Below are 19,623 nucleotides of genomic sequence, written 5' to 3' on the forward strand. Positions count from 1 at the left end.
CCAGCTGAGTGAGAAAGATGTTCTGCTGATTTCTCACCATGATGTAACCTTTCAGAAATATTGATGCAAAGTGCAGGCATTGGCTAGCACTTAAATAAGATACCTCATTTGCAGGCCTGGGGATTTTTTTAGTGGAAGTAGCTGCAGTGTCTCCTGGGGCCTCTTCTGAAGTTAGTTTGTAATGGAATATTAATAATCAGGTACCTGTCTAACTGCGGTCACAGCTTTTGCTGCAAATTGTTTCACAAACTATTTTATCTCAAAACACTGCCCTTACTGATCTTAGCTTTCTTTTAACTGATACTTTCTCTTTGTAATCACAAGAAACAGGAGAGAGTTTTTTGTAGCTGTGTATAAATAAACACAACTTGCATGGTGTCTACACAGTGTTCTTCATCAAAAGAAAACAAACCCTAAGATGTGATACACAGCACATTTTTAAAGGTTTCTCTGTGTGTGATAGACACAGACAATATGAGAACAAAAGCAATTATTTGGATCTTCAAGTTAAGCAGCTTACCCTGCAGAAACAGATGGCTCTCTACATTCATTGTCCACCTTTGTTCTATTCCTGATGAATACAACCTACTTGCAAGAGGGAATAAATATTGCTCTGGAAGTGGCTTCATCTGTCTCCAGAGTTTAGACTGGACACCTGACTTTTGGATGACTACAGTTAGGTGAAGCTAATCTTCCCCATAGTTAGGGTTGATCCATAGTTAGGGTTGATGGCAACATTGTCCTCAAGCACACACCCACAGACAAGTATTGTTGTCAGCCTTCAACTCAACCTTTAGCGGTAATCCAGTGTGAGATTAACAAAATTCTAGCTCCTGCCTAATCTTCCTTCTTTCTGCATTTGATCTGGACCTCATTCACATGTGCGTTTTTTGAGTGTAGTGATAAGGGCTGCCCTTTTTCTACCTTCTTGATCTTCCTCAGTCTGATAGTTCCCTGTTTCTATCTTCTGGCCCTTTGCACTATTGACTTCCATCTTTCTTTTGCCAGGTAAGTAGAGGCAAGTAGTCCACAGCCTGATTTCTAGGAAGGCTCCCCTTTACAAATCAGTCGCACAATGAGGACAGTTCCAGTTTAGCCTAACAAGTAGTATAGTGTAGGCAGGAGAGGTGGCTAGTATGGATCAAGTCCCAATATACCCTGGTGCAAGGAAACTCAGGAACTGTGTGAGATAGCCCTTGCTATTTTATGACTGCAATTTGCATCATCTCTCTTATCTTCAATGATCCAAGGTGGACTGAATGAAAGGGTTTTTTCCTCAGCCTCTGAACCCTTCCTGAATTCTGCTTGTTGAACCCTACTTCTTGTGTTGACTCTTATGGCAGATTCACTTTATCTGTTGTTTTCATTAGAATAGTTTTCAAGATCCACTTGTCTGGTTCTCCCACAGAGCTCTACACTCTATATGTGATGTTCCACACACATGGAAATATCTGTCTTGTTTTGCTTCTGCCCTCTATTCCTTTGCTCTTCAAGACTAACTTTGGAAGTGATACTTAAAAAACTCAGCCAGAAGTGGAACAGCTCTGTAAATGACAACAATCATTATTTATTCACTTATAAAAGGGATACTTGAAAATTATTCAGAATCATCAAGCTGTGGCATTACTAACCTATACAATGACTAGGAACCCACTATTCTTTCTTCCTCTTCTTTTCTCATTCATACTCATCTCTGTCTTGGATCAAATTAGAAAACAAGCTCTTCAGGTCAGAGACTATCCTCCTGCAACTTGGGGACTCGGGGTGTAAGATATTAATAATTGTGAGAAATCTAGGTTATGTATAGAAGTTAAGATTCATTGGAGAGATGCATAAATTGTGAATAATCAAAATCAGTTACAAACTCTGGGTCAAGAGTGATGCAGCTTGTGAAAGATCAGAATATCATGCTAATGCATGATCAGGAAAAACTTATTTTTACCTCTGCAGGAAGAGCTCTCATTAATGGTATGGAGGAGGGAGGCAGAGGAAATGAATGAAAGGTGAAGTAGGAAGCAGACAATATATGTTTTTATGGCAGCCTGCTTACTGTATAGAAGTTTTAAGAGAAAGTCCACACTAAATGCAATCTCCTTTTGTTCAAACTACAAGAAAGTGCACAATTTCTTTTATCCTGAGTGGAAGGCAGCCAACGTGCCTGTCACCTTCAGATATGCTTCCCATACCCTCCAACTTGAGATTTTCTGTAGGCTGACATATACCTTCTACATTACTACTGCACTGGATGACGCCTGGTTTGCATAACGTTCCCAAAGACACCAGCAGGCAGAATGGACCAAAGACTATATATCAAGTTGCACAAATAATCTGCAGTATTCCCCAGAATATCTACCCTTCAGCTGTCATTTACAATCAGTCTGTGGCACATTTTGCTAGGTTTAAGCAACCGTTCAGAACTTGATATAATTCTTCAGGTTAGGCATTCACGCAGAAAGTAAAGGAGATGCTTTACTTGGAAAGAATCCTGACTTCCACCATTGAAAGGAAGAGCAGGACACAGAGATCGGTTCCATGTGAATATGAATCCTGGCTTTAATACAGGTCAGAAACTTGCTCTCATGAAACATCAATACCTTCCCTGACTAGCAAATGTGGGCCTCAAGGTGAAGGTCACATGCTGAAAGAATATACAGTAGAGTTATCTTATTGAGGGCCTTGTCAAGTATAATATTGGCCAGAAATCTACATAAAATTCATACTCTTTAAAATAATATTGTATCTGAACAGCAATATATTTCTGGTAAGTTGTTTTCCACCATTATAGTGCCTCAGAAGACAAAAAAAGAGATAATTTTACCTAGAAAAAAATAATTCCCACTAAGTGCATACTTTATGGGAGCAAAGCTCAGCTTTATCTACTACAAGAACTACATATAGACATATATATATGTATTTATCAAATATATATGAGATTCTTCCTATTTTCAAGCCCTTAAGACACACTAGCTTTTCACTTATATAGGCAAATTCTGTGTTAAGTATTAGTACCATCATTGTTATTAAATTCAATGAGACCAGGATTTTACTTACACATTAGCATGGGCTGCATTTGCTAATACAATACATAGGATGTACCTCTATGAAAGGAACATGAATTACATCTCAGGGGACCAAAATACTACGGTTTCATCTAAAAATGCAGATCTGTCAACCCCAAAACATTTTACATAAATATTTAGCAAACTTTAAGTGAAGTGCAAACAAAACGAGTTTCCATTATAAATCTTCTGGCAGTCTTTCTTGCAGTTTTTTCCAAACTATGTTATAGTTTGTATCCCTCTATACATCTTCTAATTCTTATAGCTATGAATATGATTGTGAACTTTCATTCGGGCACCCAGCAGCAAGAGCCAATGAATATACATTGATACCATACTCAGTCAAATGGACGGCTACTCTAGTAGCAAAACATTGCACTCAAAACCATTGGATTTGTGAGATTTAATTTTCACAATTAATAAGGCCATTTAGCAGGTTTGGGTTTCATTTGACCAGTAGTGAGTTTAATTTTAATTGTATGATACTGGTACTGATGTCCAGCAATGTGCTGTTAACAGTAAATAGATCCATGTTGTGCCACTAGGTAAACAAGCATCCAGCTTGAAGGGAATATTTAAAAACACCAGTTAGATTAATGAAGTGATGCATTGGCCCTGCTGCACATGAGACCTATGGGGATGAGCCATAAGGTGGAAAAATTGCACTTTTTCCTACTCAGAATCCCTTCAAAATTCCTATTACTCCCCTCAAAATATGGAGAGCAGTAAAATGAGTGGATTTGAGCACAGTTGAACTTGTCCATCCATCTACCAAGAATATTGTTCAGTTTTGCTCAGAAATCTGCAGCTGCAGATATCTGTTGGCCTTGCTTCTGACCCCTTCAGCAACTATTGATTTGTGACTGTATTTTAGTCACAAAGGTCCCGAGCAGATGCAGATCCCAGTCACAGAGGTGAAAGCCTCTGGCACTGATATGGAACACTAAACCCACTCACCCCAGAACATCCCCCCCGCCTCTCTCCCCACCACCACTGCCTTGAGTGCCTCATCTCAGATAATTATGCTGCACATGAATCATTTTTTTAATGTTTGGTTTAATACACACAGATTCTTTAAACAATAAAAAAAAATCAGCAAACATCATCACGATCTGGAAATCTCTTTCTTAACTTAGAAAACGGTTTCTTAATGGCACAGGGGGAGAACACGACAGCAAGCTTGACAACATAATTAGAAGATTGTTACAAGGAAAGGGAAAAGCATTCTTTATACAGCTCTTACTACTTTCAATAAGATTATTCTCCCTGAATAGCTAATCAGCTTTTCTGGCTTCCCAAATCCATGTGCTTTAAGCTGTTCTCACAGTTCTTCTTAGTTGCTAAATGGCAAACAGTGACACCTCCAAAAGGGAAATTTAAAGTGTTAACCAAATGTGAGCAAACAGCATGATGGAGACTGCAGATAAAGAGATCTTTGGCAGATTAGCAGCAATTTAAGAAGATCACACTGTTACACCTGGGTTGACAAGAGCTGACAGGGTTTGTTGATCTCTGCTCCTATCTCCAATTTGAGTGTCATGTTTCAACAGAAATGAGAGGAATAAAAAAAAAAAAAAAAAAAAAAAAAGAAAAAGAAAAAGAAAAAGAATTCCTTTCAGTACTGAACATTGGCTCCACAGCAAGTGTTTATGGCATCTGAAACAAAAAGGAGCTAAAGAAGTAGATGAAAGGATTAAAATAAAACTGTTCATCTCTAAGTGCACAGCACTTCCTCCTAATGCCGAGTGTCCCATTCTCTCCCAGCCACTCACTACCCACTTTGATGTATGGAGGCTTTTTCTGCTGGCAAAACATTACAAAATAATAAAGCTGAATTAGAACTAGGGAAAGAGGAGGGGAAATAACAAAAAATTCTAAATAACAACAGTGAGCACTGCTTTTGCATTGCTAATGGTACAGCTTATTAGAAAATTGTTTGTTTGTTTGTTTTCCTGTAAGTCATTTACTGGGCATTTGTTTACTAAGGTTTTGATGATCTCTGCTTACTATCTATGGCAATAAAGGATCTCTCTCCAGCTGACCACCCAGGACTCTATCATCTTCCCTTATTTTAGAAACCTTTCTTGATAAAAATCTTTATGCAGGTTCCCTTTGAAAGAAAAGAAGCTATACCTCCCCTCTAGTTAAAAAACAGGAGGGACATAAGACTCCTTAAATGCCACTGATCTCATCAGCCACATACAATAAAGAAAGAAGTGAAAAAAGATACAAAATATAGAGTATCTGCAGAGAAACAGCCGGAAATTGACTGACTTTCACCAAGGCTCACAAGCACCATTCCAGCCAGCAAAAGTAGTCTTAAAGTGAGTGTAAATGTAATTTAGCATTTGGGAGGATCAAACACATGTAGAAATCAAATAAGTAGCTTCATGCACACCTTGCTCAAAAACCTTGCTAAATAGATAGTGAAAAAGGACTTTAACGCTCCGTGAAGTGAAGATGCTATCCTGACACAAGAAATGCACAGAAGTTATCTAGACTGCGGTGGGGAGAAGTTATCTTGTGAAGCCCTGAAACATTTTGAGGGAGCTGTGGTCATCTGCAGGAAAAATGTGAGCCCACCTTTGTTTTTCAAGGGTTTGCTTTCACTTTGCACTTAATGTGTTTTAAGTGCAGCTAGGGCTGGCAAGCAGATTTGCAACTTCCTCCCACCACAGGCATCTTCCCTGGGGCTTTGCAACTGTGCGGTAGTCCAACCATGGAGTATGGATTAGTTTCACAGTGGATTAGCAAACTGCTCAAGGTCACCACATGATCACTGAGGGAAGTGGGAAGGGGAAGGAAGGGAGAAGAGAATGGAACCACCCTTTTGGGGTGCTGCAGTTAGATCACTGTCAGCATGATATGAAGTTGCACTTAAAGGGTGATGATCAGCTGAAGCCAGTCTAAATCCAAGCTTCTACCAGAACAGGTGGCCACACTTCCTTTCAGCCTTAGCACACCGTCTCTTGTGCCAGTGCTAGCAAAATTTTTGTGGCTATGACATGGCATGGACTGGGTCATGAAGATGCTCTGATTAAAAGTTCAGGCTTTATTCCTGGCTAATTTGAACATGTATCATGTTCCCACTATGGCTCATCATGCAGCCAGGTGGTTGGTCGCACCAACAGGAAGAAAAAGGTGGCATAGGGCATACAGATGCCCAGTCAGGAGCAGTGGGAAGGAGAGCTGCTTCTTTTGGTGGAATTTGCAGCCTTAGTTGATCACTAAACTTGGGCAACTTTCCTCTGCCTATTGCAAGACAAATGTTGAGGAAGCCAGTATCTCTGTTAAAACAGTCCAAATTCCAAAGCAAGATTCTTCATGTAGCTTTTCAAGAGCCAACTTGATCCTTGAGCTGCTGTTACTAACACCACTGAGAGGAAGTTTGCACCATCATTTACAAGCGTATACTTGGAAAAAAAAGACCTTTAATGCAACAGTTATTTTTACTGCTCAATATCTTCACAAAGACAGTGCAGACATTACTCCGTCTTTCTGTGTGAGCAGACAATATGAAATTTAGTCATGCCATCTAAATGGAGAATTAACCAGTGATCAGAGGAATGGGAGACTGATGGAGAGCTGGCACTGTCAGTCATCTGCAGCAGGACTTTAAGGCCTAATTTTCTTAAGAGAGAATGCACTTTCCAAATTGCAGTGCAATTTTCAAAAATTGGGAGCTGAATATTTAAATGCTTGCTTCCTCTGCACCACTGTGTTAAGCACCCAGCTGTGCTTTCACCTAAAGTACTGTTGGAAACAGTAATAAAAACACATACTGCATGTAGTTTACACATATAATGGCATCCATCCCTAGTAGTGCACAAATCCTTGTAACTACATTAACAATCTCTTATTTTTAATACAGAAGGTAGAACCCAATTAATGTCACTTACATTTGAAATGTTAATACCCTGAGCCTCTATCTAAGTAAATCTTCATGATCACACCAGATCAGCTAAAGGGAGTGTGGCCAAAAAAAAAAATTTCAATCTATTTCATTCAGCCTGTTTCCTAGGCATAAAAACTATTTTCATCTGTTTAATGAGAACTTTTACTCAAGCATATCCTCTCATCCACTCTGACATGATGGCAAAAACTCCTGAAAAGCAGGAAGATGAGGTGCCTAGTTTAAACAGGGATCAGCATTTCAGTTAGCCAGCGGCTGGTGAGTGAGTCTGGAGATGAGAATTATGGTTGATTGGGATTGTCATGGCAGATAAATAGAAAAGGCGTATTTCTGACCCTCACATCACAGTCAGCTGAGGCTGCAGGACTCGTTTCCTTTTAATTTCAAATGAAACGCAGCAAACCCAACAGACATCAGCATCAGTGTTTGCCAAAATGTATGTGAAATGGGATATTGCAAGTCACCACAAGTAATGTAGAAGGAGGTAGATTTGAGGGGAAAAAAATATTCCAAAAGTTTGTTAATTCCCTTCAAATCCCTTTTAGCTGTTACATGCGGTACCTAAGTGACCTTCACAAACTACACGGCATATGTTTGTCTCTCTACTTTTAACTGTTCTTATTCCCAGCTATAATGACATCAAATTCTTACATTAGAACAATATTTTTCCAGGAAAAAATAAGATTCTTTAGTTCAGAAACTGCATGGTACCCTTTTAACTGGCGAGGCAGGAATGGTGGTGCATGAGATGCTTTTGCAGCTTCACACAACACTGGTGGCTGGTAGGCACATCACAGTACAGGCAGATAGAGCCAGCACTTCGTCTTGAACAAAACATGCTAATTGTCAGCCAGTGGACTTGATCCAGCTGTTGGTTGCTTTTGGGGGTGGCATTTGTGAAAGCAACTCTTGCTCAGAAAACAAATGAAGAAGGCCTTTTAGAATGTGAGGAAGGAAAAGTTATTGCTGACCATTTAGAAACAAGAGACGTAAACCACAGGCAGAGATTTACCTGTGTTCATGGAGGAAGTCTGAGGCAATACTGGGGGCTCAGTGCGGCTCTCCCAAGCTGCAGACCATTGCCTCACTTGCATCAGTGCTCCTCCTCTCATGATCAAATTCTCTCTGAATATCGCTCATGGGTGACAGAGGTTCTGGAGATAATGTGGTTATAGGAAGGTTAGGCTGAGAATATTAACTAACTGCTCCAATTTTTTTGGCTTCACTGTAATGTGCCAAAGCTGTTGCTGTTAGATTACCCTGTCCCCTAGTCAATTATATCAGTACTGTCAAAAATAATGCCAAAGGCTGTATCATGTTTGTTCTTGCCAGCTGAAGATGCAGCTATAATGGACATTGTATTTATGGATTCTCCATATCTTTTGAAATAAACTAGTCTATCTCATTAGACAGGCAGCTTTTCCTGGTCTTTGAGTGATATTTATTTAAAAATCATTAAATAGATTACAAAGAAAAGCCAGAAATATTTTGTAGCTCTCATATAAAATAAGAAGATGGATAATTTATTTCAATTTACAAATACTTTTTTTGTTTACATTTTTTAAAATGTTCAGGCAAAACATATATGAAGATTATTTGACTAGTACCTTAACACTGAACATAGTACATATTTTGAGTTCCTACTCAAAAAGCAAAACAGGCCAAAGAATACCACAACGAGAAGAGAAAACGAAACCAGACATATACTGCATAGGCATTGGTACCAGAATCTCAAAAACAAGAGAAGAAGGAGACCAAGATTATCCAGCCTGTCTGTCTGTGAGTGTGAGATTATTCTCTCTTTACTTTTGCCAGTACATTTCAGTTTTTAAAACCTTTTTAATTCCCTTGGAAGAATTTTTCATGGCTTAGCAAACACAAAGTTTTTGCAATAGCCATTTTAAGGGTTTTCTTTATAGTTTCAGTGCATGAGTGTTAATTACAGAATGCATGGTAATCACAAGGAACACTTCCTTCTTGATGTCTATATCCATATAAATGGGTATAAATGGTATAACGTGTTATACCATTCCCTTCTTTTCCTCCACTGTGCTACTACCTTTGTCATTGCTTAATCAAGCAGTGGCTTATACATTTACTTCTATGCCTCAGTCCATCCAACATTTTCATCAGTTGTGTTGCTCTTTTCTAAATTGGCAATGTCTTTCTTGATATGGAATGACTGGCCAGGATCAACTTCAGTTTTTGAGGTGGACTCACTGAAGTTTCTTCGGAAAAAAATGCAGTCAGCAGTCTAAAGTAGCATTCAAGATTATCCCAGCACTATAACAATAAAAACTCATGTTTAGCACACTATGCCTTACTCTCCAAGTTTTTTTTTCAATATTACTGCTTTCTGGTTTTCACTCATACATTGAGTCTTGTGTTTGAATCATTTTTACCTACAATGCAATCACTTGCATTTTCCCAAGCAAAATCTCATGTTATTATTTTCTTGTAATGGCTGTGTTTTCAGGGTCTGCGTGGCTCTTTATTAATTCGCTGTTCTGGCACAGTTTGCAGTTCCATCCAAAATAGGGCTATATGAGGGAATCATGTCATCCTCAAGAGATTTGCAGAAGTGCAGTGCCTCACAAAATAGGGAAATATTCACAGCACACTGGACAATCTGACCAGCTATCTGGCATGGGAACTGTATGATTTTCTGGATGCCTTCATGTATATAGAAGCTTCTGGAATAATGTGAACATTTGGGGACTGTGGTTTGTCCTGATGATTTTCAGAGAAGAGTTTCTTGTACCTTTCCCTCCATGTGATCACAAACCCCTACAGAAGGCACCGGTGTTCTTATCTTTATTCCTTTTTCCTGATCCCTTGTAAAAGTAAACAGTAAAGGTAAATAGCCTATATCTGAACCCACTGGAAGTTGAACCATTGTGTGTGACAAGGAACATGCAAAAGGGATAGCATTCACCATTACAGATTCTGTGGAAAAATCATTCTTCAGTTGGGGAGCTATCAGCCAGCGCGTCATATACGCCAGATTCCAAACCAGGTTCCTAAGGTGTCAATCATACAGAGCTGTTTTCTGACAGAGGAACATAGTGACTAGGACAAATTCTACAATTGCCTCAAAAGTGTGATTGACAGAATACCAAAACACAACTTAGACTTTGTGATGGGTGACATTAATGCCAAAGTAGGAGCGACAACCAAAGAATGGAAAGAGCAGCAGGGAAGCCTGGGAGAGGAACGTACCAACCAAAATCCAAGAGATTCCAGTATAGTGCTTGGTGTCTGACCTAATTCTTAGAAGTAGCCTTTTCCTTCTAAAATACATGTATACAATGAAACATGAAATTTGCCAGACAACAAGAAAATCCCAGAACAATGCAAACCTCTCCTCCTTTCCCCTTCCCAGCTGACCAACCACACTGACATCAATTAGGGATCCAGATAAATTATTCAAGATGCAATGATGTATTAAGCAGTCACATTGAAATAGATGCCCTTGAAAACCATGTGTTAACAAGCACCATCATACAGAGAAGACAATGATTTGCTTATATGGCCGACATGGTCAGATGAGAGCTCAAGAAAGGAGTAACATCAAATACAGGGCACAGAAACTGCTGCACTCTCCAGTCTACAGGTATAGCACTAAAGCATGTCAACATAAGGTTGCAAGGGTTAGTGATCCACAGTGACATTAAACAAGAAACTAGGCACCTTTGCAAAGCATCACCTACCTTAAATTGCTCACCTTTAATGGAAAGACTTCACCACCAGCTGAGAAACTAATGTATTATATGCCAGCTGTTACCTCAGTCAAAATCAGGCAGAAACTTTGAATGTATTTGGAGTATGTGCTTTGGATAGCAACACTCAAACTTCCATTGAAGTCATCCAAAGGGAAAAAAAACCCAAAAAACTGAAGGTGCTTACAAGAACCTCTGCAAAACAAAACCACTGAGAATGGAGGTCTGCACAGGTAACCTCAAGAATCTATAGCAAATGTCTGCAGCAGCAAATGACAAAAAAGAGTGGAAGAGACTCTTTTATTTTAGCCCTTATCCTGAGCTCTGTGCCCCAGCAGCTGCTTTACCAATATCAAAAGCAGCACATGTAAAACTAGCTAGATATATCCAAATGAGCAGTCAACATCATATCTGTAAGTGTAGATAAACTTGAAGTTAGAGCTTGAAGGAGACTTCTAAGTAAAAGGCCAAATGGGGCTAAAACTATTGAAACAGAGTCAATGGCCAGTCTGATGTCTGGTCAGAAATTTATGAGGCTTATGCTCCACTCCTAAACATGGCTTCAGTATCATGAATTGCTACAGAATGACGTTAGCAACATGAAGAACCAGCTGCAGAAAAGTAACAGAAAACAGAGATCAACTGCAAGAAGGAGGGCGACAGAAGATGCTTCTTCACAATTCTTTAGATTTTTTCCTATAAAAATCTGTCTGCTAACTCACTGGAGTGAAGTTATCGATCAGTGAGCTGACTGGGAGGTCATTTACAATTGCTTGCATAGCTGTCAGGCTAACTTTCGTGTTGTCCCGCACAAGTAGTGAGCAATGAAATAGCACTAACGTTATTCATACACCTACATTTCTTCTGACTTCTTCACTAGTCACCTCAGAGCTCCAGAATGACTTTTTAGGATAGATAAGGTGAAAGAGATTGTCTACCCTTAAGAAATTCTCCCATTTCTTCAGCCTTTAGCACTCATACTGTTGATATTTACATTTATCAATTCAGTGAGGAAGATCCTCCTTTGTTTCTAATGATTAGAGATTAGATCAAGACCTAAAAGAGTAAGGTTATAGAACAGGATAAGAAAGATAAGAAAAAACTGTTTTTTTTTTAAAAAGTGTTATTCTGCAATAAGAAAGAAGCACTGGAATGGGTTGCAATACAGTGGAATTAATCTGTAACCAGACAGACAGCATTGCCTGATGTACCTATGTTCACTCTTGTTCAGCTTAGTGAAACACATCCAGAAAAGAGCAATTTGAGCAAATGGCAATATTCAAGGAACCCCCTCTTCCAAAATGATAACAGTGTGTTTGGTTGTCACTCAGATCTGAACCAGCTAAATGAACCACTCATTCCTTTCTGAAGAGCAGATGAGGTTTCACCCAAGGACCTTTACCAGCTGCTGACCTAAGCAAAAAGGTGTAAACAAATAATTCTAGCACATACAGACAGGGAGGTAATGCTTCTGCTTCACAGCCACAGTCAAAAGGTTATCTGTCTTTTAATGTATTATACATACATCTTTTCTTTTTTCATCTATTATACATGCTTGAATACAAATATTCCATTGTATCATATCAGCTTACTGTGGAGTGTAATGTAACAATTTAATGTGAATGTGACACATCTAAAACAAAGAAGTACATTACTTCTCGCATGACCAGATACGTATTACTAGTCCAACTAGTGGTGCAAGTTGCTGAAGTGGTATGAACAAAGAAATGTCTGTTACAGATGCCAGCTGGCAGGTCACCAAGTATCCAAAGACTATCTCAACTTTCAACAACATGAAAAGCAATCAGGCAGCTCTCTAAACACTGCTATTGGATCTATCTTCCTTAAACATTTCCACTATAAAATTCCCTCTCTTTACTATTTATCTACTTTACTTTAAACTTTATTTACCAAATAATATCCATTTGGTTATAAAAGTGCAGACAGCTTTTCAAGTCCAAGCTGGAAATGGTTTTCCTCCAACAAAGTGCCATTTCCGTGTGTGCATGTGTGTGCAGAGACATGCAACTATTCATGGGCAGATATATCTTGGCCAATTTTAATCAAATTTGACAGAGACTAGAGATTTCAGAGCTACAAGTTATATGGAAATAGATTGCCAAGTAGGGAAGAATGATTTTGTTACTGTGTCCACTCTAGGAAAAGATGACTATGTGAACTCAGCCATTAACAGACATCAGAGCTCTACTCCTCAGGTAAGGTTTCATTCTTTGTGGATTTTCAGGTGTTTAATAAGGCACAAACCATGATTCAAACTTTTCCCACATTTTGAGCATTTGTGACATATCTCCTATATGGACTTTCTGGTGTTTATAAGGGATGTGTGCAAGTTACATCTATTAGTATAATTCAGTTAAAAATTTTTAACAATGAGACATGAATCCACTGGAAACAAATTTTCTAGTTCTCATAGAACAATTTCTTTCTATTAAATGACACTACTTTTCAGCTATAACTACTTAAAAGGATAACAAGAAAGTATGATGCAATCGATAAATTCTTCTGGACTAACAAAAATCGGTTGCAAAATCATACCATGAGATTTTCCCAATTTCAAAAGTTATTTCACACTTTGTTAGGAAAATGCTTCTTTATACATTCCATTTCCTCCCTTTTACGCCTTCCTTCATATAAGGATTTCTTCTCAGATGTGACTGGGAAGGTCTCCTGTAAAACTATTTCTCCTGAGAAGATTATATTCTACTTTTGGGCATTAAACGACAGCAACAGGAGCTTAGTCAACAGAGGCTTCCTCTATCATGAAATAAAAGTGTGAGAGACTTCCAAAGAAAGGTGCCCTGTGTCTCTGCACTGAGCCACGAGGGAGGCCAAGGCAAGTACAAGCCAAATTTAAATTTCTTGGTTAAGTTCAGTTAGTCGTGGCCAGATAAGAGATATCCAATAAGCATGATGGAACTTCATTAATGTCCACTCCTTAAGAAACTATAATGAGTTGCATCTCTGGTGTCAAGTACCTTAGCTCCCCAGCTTGCTCCAAGCCTTGGTCCACTGACTGCCCATGCAGAAGTGTTGGCTTGCCCTCAGACTGCTCTCCAGCAGAGCCAGCTTCTTTCCTCAGCAAGGAACTGTGGGCACTGTTGGAGGGCCACCTTGATTCAGGGTCTTTATCTGACAGATAGTATGGATGCAGGCTGCACCCCATGCTGGCTTCCCTTCTCCACCAAGAGCCCTCAAAAGTTATCCCGTAGATCCTGCACTCTCAGGTATCTCTACACTCCCTCATGGCATGCCCCAGAGCAGGAACACCTATTGCCAATGTCATGCTGTGAAAAGATCTCACTGATAGACTGCAACACAATGCTTATATTATTTCAGGCACCTTCATCTGCAAATAACACGCAAAAAAGAATTATGTCTAAAAGGCACAGGAGTACTGCCTGAGACCCAGACTAGTTGTTACACAGTGTGCTCTATGGGGAGTAGGGGGCTTAGCCTTGAGCAGTGGGCACAAAAGCCACTCTGTATCACTTGTCCTGAGGACCAGCTCCTTTGGTGCTGCAAAAATAGTCAACAAGCACTGGGGCCAACAAGCACAGTCCCATTTTAGGAATTAGCATTTGACTCCTATCTATGAAGTACGGAGCAACCTGGACACAATATTAGAAAGTTTCTGTAGAATGCTGCAGAACCTCTGCTGGGATTTACAGTTTTTCTCTCACACTCTCTTTCCTCTACTCTTGATTTTAAAGACAAAGGACATTTGTGACAATAACGTAGCTGAACTTTCCACAGATTATAATCCCGCAGACATTCCTGAGTCAGTTCCTGTTTCAAATTCACTAGCTGTGGTTGAATTAGAATAAGTGTATTTAGAGAACATCCGAAGTTAGTTTAGGCATGTGCAGTGTTGTGCCACCAAATGAGAAGCTTTCAGCTGAGCTCCAGATAAACAGGTCATGTGCTGAGTTCTATGTCATTACTGTCATCTCTAATTCTACTTTTTTTTCTGGACTCCACTGAGAGTCATTAGGATTTTTTCTCCATTTTAAGACAAAATACACCATCTGTCAGGGGTATCTGAAGAAAGGAAAAGGAAACAGAAATGGAAATGGAAATGGAAATGAGGAGAAGGGAAGGGAATCATATTGTGTCTTCAAGACACTTGATCCTGTAGTGGTTAATAGCAAATCTGTGTTTCCGAGCAGATAATTTTTTATCAGTACATAGTATCACTCATTTCAAAGATGCTTCCTTCTCCACTTGAGAATCAGATGACAAGGAAAAATCATGCCCAATGGTGGGATTCCAGATTGTTGGTTTTCTAAGATTTTTTTTCCTTTGAAAGTAAGACTTAAATGTTCTTTTTTATTTAATTTTAAGCAACTATTCTAAAGAGGGTCTTTGTAGAAAGAGTCTGTCTTTTCTCCCTCATGTACTGTGTTCCTGTATGTAATACATAGTGCCATCAGAGAGATTATTTTGCCTTCATTAAAGAGCAAACAGATTTTTTTAATATGTCTAGTGTCATTTCCTACCAACAATTGGTATTGTTTCACATTTGCTTTGCTTTTTTGCAGTATAAGGAGCAGTCATCTAAAGCTATCTGTGGATTATACTTGGTGAATATCTTTCATTAAAAAAGAAATCTTGGCTGTCTGGCTTACATAGCTTTATAGCTTGCTCATTTTCAGACCTCTTCCTCAGTTGCTGGCTAACAAGACAGTCAAAGACTGAAGCCATGTTGTAATATAAGTCAGCCTGCAGCTGAACTGTCTTTTATTAGCATTTATGTTATTCTTTTGACTTATTTTCTCAACTGTAAGAAACTACTGCATGCTGGGAAAAACAGATGTTATTTACAGTCTGCCATAGCATACATGTATTTTGTTTACCCTTGTTCTGGTTGTTCAGTCACTTCAACATAAATGCGAAGCAGCTGTGAAGGCCTGAATCTCTCAGTTGTGAGAGAAAAACTATAAATCCCATAGAAAAGGTGGCAAGAAGAGCTTAGACCATTTTAGAGGCCCTTAGATGCATTAGAGGTGTCTGGATTTCATTATTTGGGTTTTTTTGCCCTGCCTTATAATTTTGACAGCTTGGGAAACAACAGCATAACTGTATTCTTATAAATCTCACATGCAGCTATGGCAGAGCAGATCTACTTAAAAGACACTTCAATGGAAGGATAAAGCTTTATGAAAATAAATGACAACAATACAATGTGATTCTCCCTTAGTGTAGAGGAGTAGACTGCAACCATATGAGATACTATGATTAGAGGATAGTGCATAGGTGAACAGGCCTGGAAGCAATCTAGGATGAATTGTGACTCTGAGTTGCAATTTGGTCACTTGTTTTTTCTTGGCTTTTGGTGTAGGTTGACAGTAATTTGCAGCAATCCTTTGCCAAGCCCAGCTTACTCCTTTCCATTAAACAGTACAGTGAGTCTGGGTGGAGCCCTGGGATATATAGTGAAAAGAAGGCATAGTCTATTCATTTCTCATGAATTCTCCATCCTCTGTGGTGAGCTTTCAGACAAATTGCCCACACAGGAATGCAAGGGTGAGCAACGATATTGCAGCTGCAAAATGAATCCAGCAGAATCTCTTTTCTCTTTCCCTCCACAGAATACTCCATATATCACATTATGCTTCAGGGAGCAGTAAGATTGTGTGATTTAGTGCTGGGCTGTGGCCAAAGACCGTGCCTTCTAGCAGGGATCCCTTGTACCATGGAACCCCATAAGTAGTATACCTCAGCTGCTAGACAACTCTGTGACCTCCCCTGTGTTTTGGTATCCTGCAGATTGGGCGGACATGCTGCCCAGACCAGGGCAGGAGCCCCAGGGTTGTGCTGCAAGCTACATGCTGGAGGAGTTTGATTCAAGAGCTAATTGTATGGAGCCTTACCCTCACTGTTGGGGATTTAGTTTTGATAAGAGAACAGGTGTCCCTTGTTTTCTGCAGACTAAATCTTGGCGTCATGACTTTGGGACAAAATCAGCCACCTAACTCACACTGAACAGTAGCTTTTTCTCTGAGTAGTTTCATACGCTGTCTCAACAGTTAATTGCCAGGGTGCCTCATGGAGTGCTGTTTCTTAAGCCCTCAGAACAGGGCATCAGGAGGAACCTGTTGAAGCTGATGCCCAGGGTATGTGTGAAGATTTCCTTTCTGTGGCAACTAGGAGGTGGCTGAAGACAAATGGTTTCAATGTGATGTGGTGTCAGAACATGGACAAAACAGTCATTCAGACTCTGGAACTTTGAAGAGTGCAGGAACCAGGAGCTATATAGATACAGGTGTATCTCCAGAGTGTCACGTTCTCTGAAGTAAGTCTGGATGCAGTCTGTTACAGGCAGTAGTGTACAACATGAAGAATGGCGGTAGGAGTTAGCTTTATGTCTCATTCATCCCAGTCCTGAAATCTTCTTGTAGTTATTTACAGTCTAAGCCTGTAAATTTGAGCCAGCAATATAATTATGATATAAAGATTAATTACAGAGAATCTCAAGAAGGAAAGAGCTTTTTTTTCTTCAGAGGAAATTGCTAGAAGCAATGATCTCAAATTCCATCTTTTTGCAGGCTATTACAAAAGAGTGGGCTGAGAGTTGCTGTGGTCTTGCTCACACACAGCTCAGAGGATTTGTGTTTGTTTACATGTTTTCTTTTACTGACTACATTTACAGGAGAGACAGCTATCAGTACTGAATTGCTATCCCTCAGACTTGAATCAGAGCACAGGGAACTCACTGCATGCTCAGACAAGGGCTAACTCAGAGCAATTTACATGCAGGGAAAAATTATCTGCAATCAGCTGCTGGCAAGGTTGGAGATTCTATTATGGTGTGCATGGGGCATGCAGAAGACCTCTGAGGACCTACAGTCTTCCTCCTCTCAGACCTCAATTATCACTGCCAGATGCAGCCCTCCCAGTTATGTACATAGCAGCAGCTACACAGCCTCCCGTGATCCCCTTGTGCAGCTGCTGCTGCTGCTGGTTGTGTTTAGTTTCAGGGCCAAATGCTAGAACAGAATATCTGAATTGGCATACGTGCAGCACTTTCTTAACCACCAAAATCCTCAGAGTTAACAGAGAAGGCGGAGAGACTAGCCAGAGCTCAAGTGATGCTTTGAAAGTTTATCTTTTTGCAACTATAGACACAAAAAGAGAGGGCACTCGTAAAAACTTAACCTATACATTTATAAATTACAAATGACTTTGTAAGTAATTTTGCTTCAGAAAAGGCTTTCAAAAAGACATAGAGGTTTTCAATGTGCATGTACTATAATTTCTCTGCACATCAGATACCTGGCTGTGTTGACAGATATCTGCATAATGTCAGCTTATAGATCTGGTCTACTGCAATGGGGAAGAGGAGAAGATGGTAATTCCCTAAATATCTTTTTTTAATCTCTTACAACATGAGTGTTTACATTTTAATCCTCTTGTATTAGCTTTTACAAAGTGTTTCCATAACTGAAGGAGATTTGCTGATATCTGTGATAGCAATACTTTGAAAACTCGAGCACTAGAAAGCCTCCAAAGGTGGCTGTTGAACTGATCTCTCAACATGCCTTCAGGATTTCATGGACCTCAAAGTACTGGCATATAACCTGTGGTAAAGGAAAGTGGGTTTTTTTTGGATTGTTGCATTTGCATTTTCTATTTGGAAAACTGAAAAATAATATCTACCAAAAAAAAAAAAAAAAAGGTTTCAGGGAACTTTCTAGTTGTATGGAAGACCTCTACATTGCCTGGGGTCACTGTCATAGGAGGCACAGGCTTTCATAGTTATGCTGCATTAAAACTGAGCATATAACCTGATCACTTCTTATTTATTAATTTCAATGTTGATGTGAGTGACTTCTCTCTAAGACACTTTGCTCAGTCCTAAATCTACTCAATCCAAAGTCAATAATTAAATTTCCACTCACCTCAAAGAAAGAAGAATTAGGGTAATAATGAGGGCTTTGGACATCTAGTTTGGTAAATACATAAAGATTATAAGCTATTTGTTGGCACTAATTATCTAAAAGAAGCACAGAAAGATGAGATTCATGAGAAAACCCAGAAGAGAAACAATGAAAATTAAATGTTTGCTCTTTTCCTGTCCCTTCAGTTCCCTCTGACTACAGAAAGGTAAAATTCAGTTTTGATTCAATGTAAAATAATAACTAATAGAAGAAAAGAGCTGATGTGTCAGACTCTCAGCTGGTTAAACCAGCAGAGCAATCTATATCAGCTGAGAGTCTGGACCCATGAGATTATTAAATGATTGTTAATTATTACAAGAAAATAGCTTCTTTCATGGAGTTTTCTCTATTCACCCCCCAAGAAAATTCATATAATGGTTAGCTCCACTCTGGCAATTTCAAAGAATTTTTAGACTCTAGTATAGCATCAGAATTAGAAAATGATTTTTTAGCATATTATTTTGTTTTATGAGGAGTGGAAAGAATCAAAATAGATACTTTCTTTGGATATGCAAAGATAAATCCTGAGAAAAGCATTTCTGAATGCATAAAAATAAATTAATGAGTGACTGCAGGTAATACCTTTGTAACGATATAGCAAGAAAAGGCAGTCATGGAGGGTATACAAAATTAAGTCTCAAAATTACAGAAAACAGGAAAATACTTAAAATATGTAACAAAGCAAAAGGTAAATAGAAGAAAACCTATGGGACCTTTAATACATGGCAAATAAGAATTAACTGGCTGATAACACAGACATGAACAATATGGAAATTCCAATCTGTTGATAAAGCATTTGGATCATATTATTTTAGTTTATGCATTTATATGGATGTGTAATAGTAATACACTTTATCTATTATAAACATGCTTATCTATCTATATGGTGTACACACATTGTACACACATTGGTCTGTTTCACATCTGATTTTGGTTTTACTTTGTGTATGCCTGCCTTCATTTCCACTGAACTG

Source organism: Dromaius novaehollandiae, chromosome 1 (assembly GCF_036370855.1).
Source record: "Dromaius novaehollandiae isolate bDroNov1 chromosome 1, bDroNov1.hap1, whole genome shotgun sequence".
Classification (NCBI taxonomy): Eukaryota; Metazoa; Chordata; class Aves; order Casuariiformes; family Dromaiidae; genus Dromaius; species Dromaius novaehollandiae.